At 39.6% G+C, this 7,106-nt stretch overlaps 1 pseudogene; it reads right to left on the bottom strand.

The window, feature by feature from the left end:
* Positions 1-1,629, bottom strand: LOC127456401 (uncharacterized; annotated as a pseudogene).
* Between the last annotated feature and the right edge of the window lie 5,477 nt (positions 1,630-7,106).

Raw genomic sequence — 7,106 nt, forward strand, 5'->3', positions numbered from 1 at the left:
TTATGGTTTCATAACAACGCTGGGGCACATATTAGTCAAGGCACAGCATACAGTCACAATCTTGTCAAGGAATGTCATGTCCTCGCCTTGACATGGTAGTACCATGATCACTGGTACAATTCCACCTAGTATGGTGTACTTTGTGTACACATCTAATCACCCTCTCCACGTGAACCCTGAGGTGAGCTATCTGGCTTGTCTCCTCTACATCTTTTGCATCCAGCTGGCTGCGTCCTCTTGTGAATGCAGGTATTTTCACTTCTGCACACATCAGTCCAACACTGTCTCTGATGTCAAATCTGCGATCTGCCAACACCAAGTCCCCAGGCAATAGTTTATTAAGAATGCCACTATACTCAGTCACATGCTTGTCACTGACACGAACTCCCAACCCTTGGGAAATAAAAGAGATAGCTCCCCGTGGTGTAATGCCAATGAGATATTTTAGGGTGTGCTGGTGTTTGTAGTGGGAAAATGTCTGCACTCCAGCTTTGAGATTTGATGCTCTTTCAATGCGAATTTCAAAGCAGTCCATAATAACTGCTACACGATTGCCGAAAGCCTCTACAAACTGATGTGGCATGGTGGTTTGCAAACAATGCCTCTCTGGCCAGTGCACCAAGGGTTTGAGATGTGTAAACATTGTACCTCTGGTATCTCTGAATGTGGTGGACACAGTCTTTCGATCCACAGAGAACAGGTATGCAATGTGCTGGATTGGCAGATTCAGCCTCAGGCGCATCAGAGTTGAGAGGAGCATCTGAAAAGGAGAAAAGTTTTCGGCCGGTCTGTGGCAGGCAGGGAAGAAGATGTGTCAGCACACCCATCAGAACCGCAAAACATGGAAGCCCAGTGTAGTACCTGACCTTCACGTCATCATCTTCCATCTTCTTTTGAGAGAGCTCTTCCTTCAGTCTCCTGTTCTCCTTCAACAAGCAGTTAATTTCGGCAAGACTGCAGCTACAAAAAAGACATTCCTGCTGTTCTGCAGTGTTGTCTTTTGAACCAGTGTCATCCATCTGTGAAGCACCATCTGGTGTTGCAGCTTCATCCATCTCCGGTCTCTGGCCAGCTAGATCAAGTGGAGCAGGTGCAGTGTTATTCCCTGTGACAGTTTGCTGTCTCTGTGTTCTCCGGTTAAACCTCCCAGAGTGTGTTGCTTTAACTTCTGTGTGCCCGAGATGTAATGATGGTACCCAGTCAGAATCACAGTCTAGCATTTCATAGGCTGGTTTGCCTAAAAAGAAAAGGCCGAATTTATTTGATTGGTTATGTAGCTATGCAGCCTGTTACTAGTGCAAAGTTAGCGGTGTAGCAACAACTCTACACCACATTTGCATTGCTAGCGGTAACAACAAAAACAGTTAGATGTGCTTTGATTATATCTTACCTTTGTGAAAATGCCATGAACAAACAAACGTGTCGGGGAATGTTGTTGAAGGTGATGTTTTTCCGTCTTACTGCTGCTACCCATGCCATGCGACGCCACTTTGTTAATTCGGAGACCTGAGATCCAACGTGTTGTTTACAGGTGGGAAAGCTGAAAAAACGCACTCCATATGAAATACAGTTTCCACGCCGGTCGTGAGTGCGATTATGGCAGTTAATTACACAACAAGCATTCACCATTGTTACGTATTTTTATCTGTATAATACAAACTATACCATCTATTTCCAATACAACACAGTATCCACCACAGCTTCCGTGTCCTAAAGTCCCAACATGCATTGCATTGCTGACGTCACGTTCCTAGAAGCTATATGATTGCTTGTATTACTACTACTAAAGCTAGGAAATAGCTTTAAACAGCTTTAAACAAACAACTTAAGCATTACGGCTCATCACAGCTGAGACACGACAGTCTGATTAATTACACAAACTGAAGGCACTTACCTCTTATTGGACTTTCCACATTGGAATGGACACACTGTTTAAAATGGCGGAGATTACAGTTTCTATAGTGATCGACTCTTGCGCACCGACCACCGCGAAATAGGTAGAATTACCCCCACTTGGACTGCTACTTTTCCACTGAGAAATTTGATCTTCAGAAAGCTGACAGCATGACAGCTGACAGCATCTCTGCTTGGGAGTGGCAATAGGTGATCGCACACGCTCTGTCTCTCTCTCTCTCTTTCTCTCTCACACACACTCACATCCATCCATCCTTGTTTATCCAATAAAAGCACAAGCCGTGATACTATTTCTGAAGTGACATTTTTGAATTACTAATGAAGGCTTGGACGCATCATTTGGTTTGAACCAGCAACGGCAGATTCTGATCTGCCGCGTAAGAAAGTAGTTCCATGCACAGATGTGTTTTTATGACCGTACTCAGTTATTCCTAATTTTTTTAAATGTAGTTGTGCATTGAACTGTTGTATATTAGCAATATCACACTCACAATCGTGCTATATGGCCCTAAATCAGCACTGCTGTGATTATCTATGGCACTCGGCCTACGGCCGAATCACAGCAGTGCTGATATAGGGCCATATCACACTCTTGCTCATGTGATATTGCTTAAATATATATATATATATATATATATATATATATATATATATATATATATATATATATATATATACACCGTATATACAGGGTTGGAGAGTAACGAAATACATGTAACGGGATTACGTATTTAAAATACAAAATATAAGATAACTGTATTCCACTACAGTTACAATTTAAATCATTGGTATTTAGATTACAGTTACATTCAAAAAGTATTTTGATTACTGAAGAGATTACTTTGCATTTTATTGTCATTTGTTTCATTTAATATTTAGTCCTTTCAGATGGAAAAGATTTATACATATTAATGATGTGATCCAAAGTGCATTTGAACAGCGGTGAAACACTTTCTTATGATGTCTTACATTCATATGAGCAGACAGAGAAGTAAGTTTGAAGTAAGTTTGGAGCAGAAGAAATAGAAATAAACCTTGTGTAAATTGTCAGCTTTACGCTGATAAAATGCTATTTCTAGCCATTTTACATGCACGTTACCAGGCATGATCATATGTTTTATCAAGAAAATTCACGTTGGATCATAAATTTTTTTCTAGTCAGACCTTTGATATTAGGGAAAAATTACATTCTTGATAATATTTTTTGTATTGTTTTCCTGTAAAAATATCTAAAAATCCTTAAAACAAGATCAACTTGATTGATCTTGTTTTAGAAACAACACTGCTTAAGATATTTAGGTTTTTCAGAGAATGTATTTTTAACGTGTATTTTGTCTTGCTGTACTGGCAGAGTTTTTACAGTCAAAACAAGTAAAAAAATCTACCAGTGCTGAAGAAGTAATCCAAAGTACTTAGAATATGTTACTGACCTTGAGTAATCTAATGGAATATGTTACAAATTACATTTTACAGCATGTATTCTGTAATCTGTAGTGGAATACATTTCAAAAATAACCCTCCCAACCCTGCAAAAATATACACCATATATTTGATCAAATATATAGTTGCAGCCCTAATATATATATATATATATATATATATATATATATATATATATATATATATATATATATATATATATATATATATTATGGCTGCAGCTGCAACTAATGATTATTTTGATAATCGATTAATTTAACGATTATTAGAACGATTATTCGACTATTTGGCGATTGTTGCAACGATTAATCATTAGCGCTTAACCGATTAGTATATTATTACTTCTGCTACTTGTTGCAATGTAAAACATTTGAGCTCATGTACATTTCATATCTAAAGAGAATTAAGTGCTCTGTTTAAATTTGTAAATTGTTATGAAGTTATAAAGCTATACTGATGTGAAACTGGTTCCTCAAACTAATGCAAATCCAATGCAAAACGGCCAAAACATTTTTATACTTATTTAATCAGACCCAGGGGCGGACTGGGAAGAGAAATCTGCCCTGGATTTTACATAGAAAGTTTTGCGGCCCTTTTCAGCTTATCACTGCCTGTTCGGCCCCGTTTCGTGGCCGGCCCACAGGGAAAAGTCCTGGTTCTCCCTATGGCCAGTCCGCCCCTAAGACCACCTAAAAAACTGGTAAATTAATGAAGGTATGTTAAAGCAATCTGGTCACAATCGCACAGCATTATAAAATTATACCATTTTACTTACCAGTGAACTTCAGCTCATCGAACTCGGGACCTACTGACACAAGAACATCAGTTTGCTCGTGACTTCACATGTACACGCAGTCCATAAGTCCTGGTGGGGTGATGGGGGTGGTTGTAATGCTACGTTCCCAAAGAGCTCCTTGTGCGGAGGTGGGAATATCCGAGTTGAAATTTCCCACTTCTGGCCTCAGTGCGTTCCAGTCAGGATTTTCCACTGCACGGTACAGCTCTACTCGACTTGACTCTGCTCACTTTCTGGGGGTTTTCCACTGTGGATAGTACCTGGTACCTGGTACTTTTTTTTAGTACCTCCTCGGTCGAGGTTCCAAGCGAGCCGAGCCGATACTAAATGTGACGTCAAAACCCTGCAGATCACTGACTGGTCAGAGAGAATCATCACTACCAGCGTCACTGGATTTGCGACACGGTGACTACAGAACCATCAAGGACCACAACAGCCGGAGTAGTTCAAACAGAATAAAGTGGAAGTGGTTCGACCAAATGGATGCTATCTATGGCAATAGACCGGCAAGCAATGGGAGGGAGAGTGCCCTGGACTCAGCATTGTTGGAGTCCACAATGGAGGATGGTACGTTTTGTTACGTTAACTCTATATTCTGCTTGAAAGCTTCACTTTATTTAGTTGACCAGCTACTGAAAAGCTTGCTTCTACAACAACCAGGCAAAATCACCATGCAACAACTGCTTTATGCAGCACAATGAGCTAGTAGCTAACAGCTAGCGGTCGTGTTATTGTTTATGGTCAGTAATGTTTGTGTCGCGTTTAAGATGATGTCACGGCAGTAGAGGTGGCGCAACTATGAAGATCAGCCTATAATCCCACCCACGTTGAGGCGGCACTAAACTGCAGTGGAAAAGCAAGCTCAGAAAAGTAAAGCGAGCAGAGTCAAGTCGAGTCGAACCGTAACGTGCAGTGGAAAAGTGCCAAAATAGGCTCGTTTGAGATGCCAAACGCCTCGCCTTGAAAGAAGACAAGAATAGGCGGCTGTACCATGCGTGCTCCGACTGGACTGACATGAGAAATATTTACTCTCAGAATATTTCATCAATCATGAAGTTTGTACTGTGGCAGTTTAAAAGAACTAGCGATGACCAGTTTGCGAATGAATAATTCTTTTGAGTCGGTTCTTTTCAGCGAATTGGCCGAACGGGCTTACCAAACTGTCTGAATTGATTCGTGATTCAGTATAGTTCGTTCAGAGCACTCTCTCACTGAATCATTTGGAGCAGTTTCTCACACAGTAAAGCAGCATCGAGATATTTACGAATACAGAGAACAAACAGCCCTGAATACAATGGAAATTAACCTACAATCAACAGACAAAAGGCTGTATTTTTGAGAGTTAACTTTGAGAAACTTCAGCTAGTGCTGTCATGCGAACAAGCAGCTGTTCAAACTTTGCATCCGCTCACGCTGTTTTTCAATCGTTCTCCATGTAAACATGTAAACATTCGCTAGGTAGATGTCTTTTGACAACTGCGTCCGTTTCACTGTGTTTTTAGCATCTCTCACAGGAGTGCTGCATTTTTAGACGCTGTGTCAAGTTAAAAAAAACTTCAACTGATAAAAACATGTCTCGAGACACCTGCATTCCACTCTTCGTTGTGGTGCGTTTTGCTTCTTTTCTTTTTTTTTTTAGCATGAGAACACGTTTTTCTGAACGGTTACTAGAAGAAATGCTTTAGGCAATAGTTACATGAACGCTACTCATACTCGGAAAAAAAAAATGCTTTCTCAAAGTCACCAGAATTGAATGCTTTGGTGTTGTTTTTGCAAAAAAAAGAATCCCAGGGGAGCATGCTACCGTACTCCCATAGATATAAGGTTGTACAAGGCAAATTTCTGTGCGTACCCTCAGATGAAATCCTGCAGGCGCCCATGTGTCAAGTCATACAGTTCTCATTTCTCATAATTAGGGCTTGAGTTAAGGGGGAATGCCATCCCAAAAAGCACCCAGGGAGGGTTACTTTTATTGGTAGAGTTAAGGTTAGGGTAAGGGTAGACTATTTTTTATTTATTTATTATTTTTCCATTGCATACTATATTAGATATATTTGGCATGGAAAAAGGCCTACATTTTGCATTTTAATAACATTTCAAATAAGTTTATTTGAAATTTTAATTATATATATATATATATATATATATATATATATATATATATATATATATATATATATATACACACACACATTGGCGGCCAAAAGTTTGGAATAATGTACAGATTCTGCTCTTATGGAAAGAAATTAGTACTTTAATTCACCAAAGTGGCATTCAACTGATCACAATGTATAATCAGGTCATTAATAATGTGAAAAATGACTATTACAGTTTGAAAAAATTTTCAGAATTTCTTAAACTACTTCAAAGATTTCTCATCAAAAAATCCTCCACGTGCAGCAATGACAGCTTTGCAGATCCTTGGCATTCTAGCTGTCAGTTTGTCCAGATACTCAGGTGACATTTCACCCCACGCTTCCTGTAGCACTTGCCATAGATGTGGCTGTCTTGTCGGGCACTTCTCACACACCTTACAGTCTAGCTGATCCTACAAAAGCTCAGTGGGGTTAAGATCCATAACACTCTTTTCCAATTATCTGTTGTCCAATGTATGTGTTTGTTTGCCCACTCTAACCTTTTCTTTTTGTTTTTCTGTTTCAAAAGTGGCTTTTTCTTTGCAATTCTTCCCATAAGGCCTGCAGCCCTGAGTCTTCTCTTTACTGTTGTACATGAAACTGGTGTTGAGCAGGTAGAATTCAATGAAGCTGTCAGCTGAGGACATGTGAGGCATCTATTTCTCAAACTAGAGACTCTGATGTACTTATCCTCTTGTTTAGTTGTACATCTGGCCTTCCACATCTCTTTCTGTCCTTGTTAGAGCCAGTTGTCTTTTGTCTTTGAAGACTGTAGTGTACACCTTTGTATGAAATCTTCAGTTTTTTGGCAATTTCAAGCA

Source organism: Myxocyprinus asiaticus, chromosome 18 (assembly GCF_019703515.2).
Source record: "Myxocyprinus asiaticus isolate MX2 ecotype Aquarium Trade chromosome 18, UBuf_Myxa_2, whole genome shotgun sequence".
Taxonomy (NCBI): Eukaryota; Metazoa; Chordata; class Actinopteri; order Cypriniformes; family Catostomidae; genus Myxocyprinus; species Myxocyprinus asiaticus.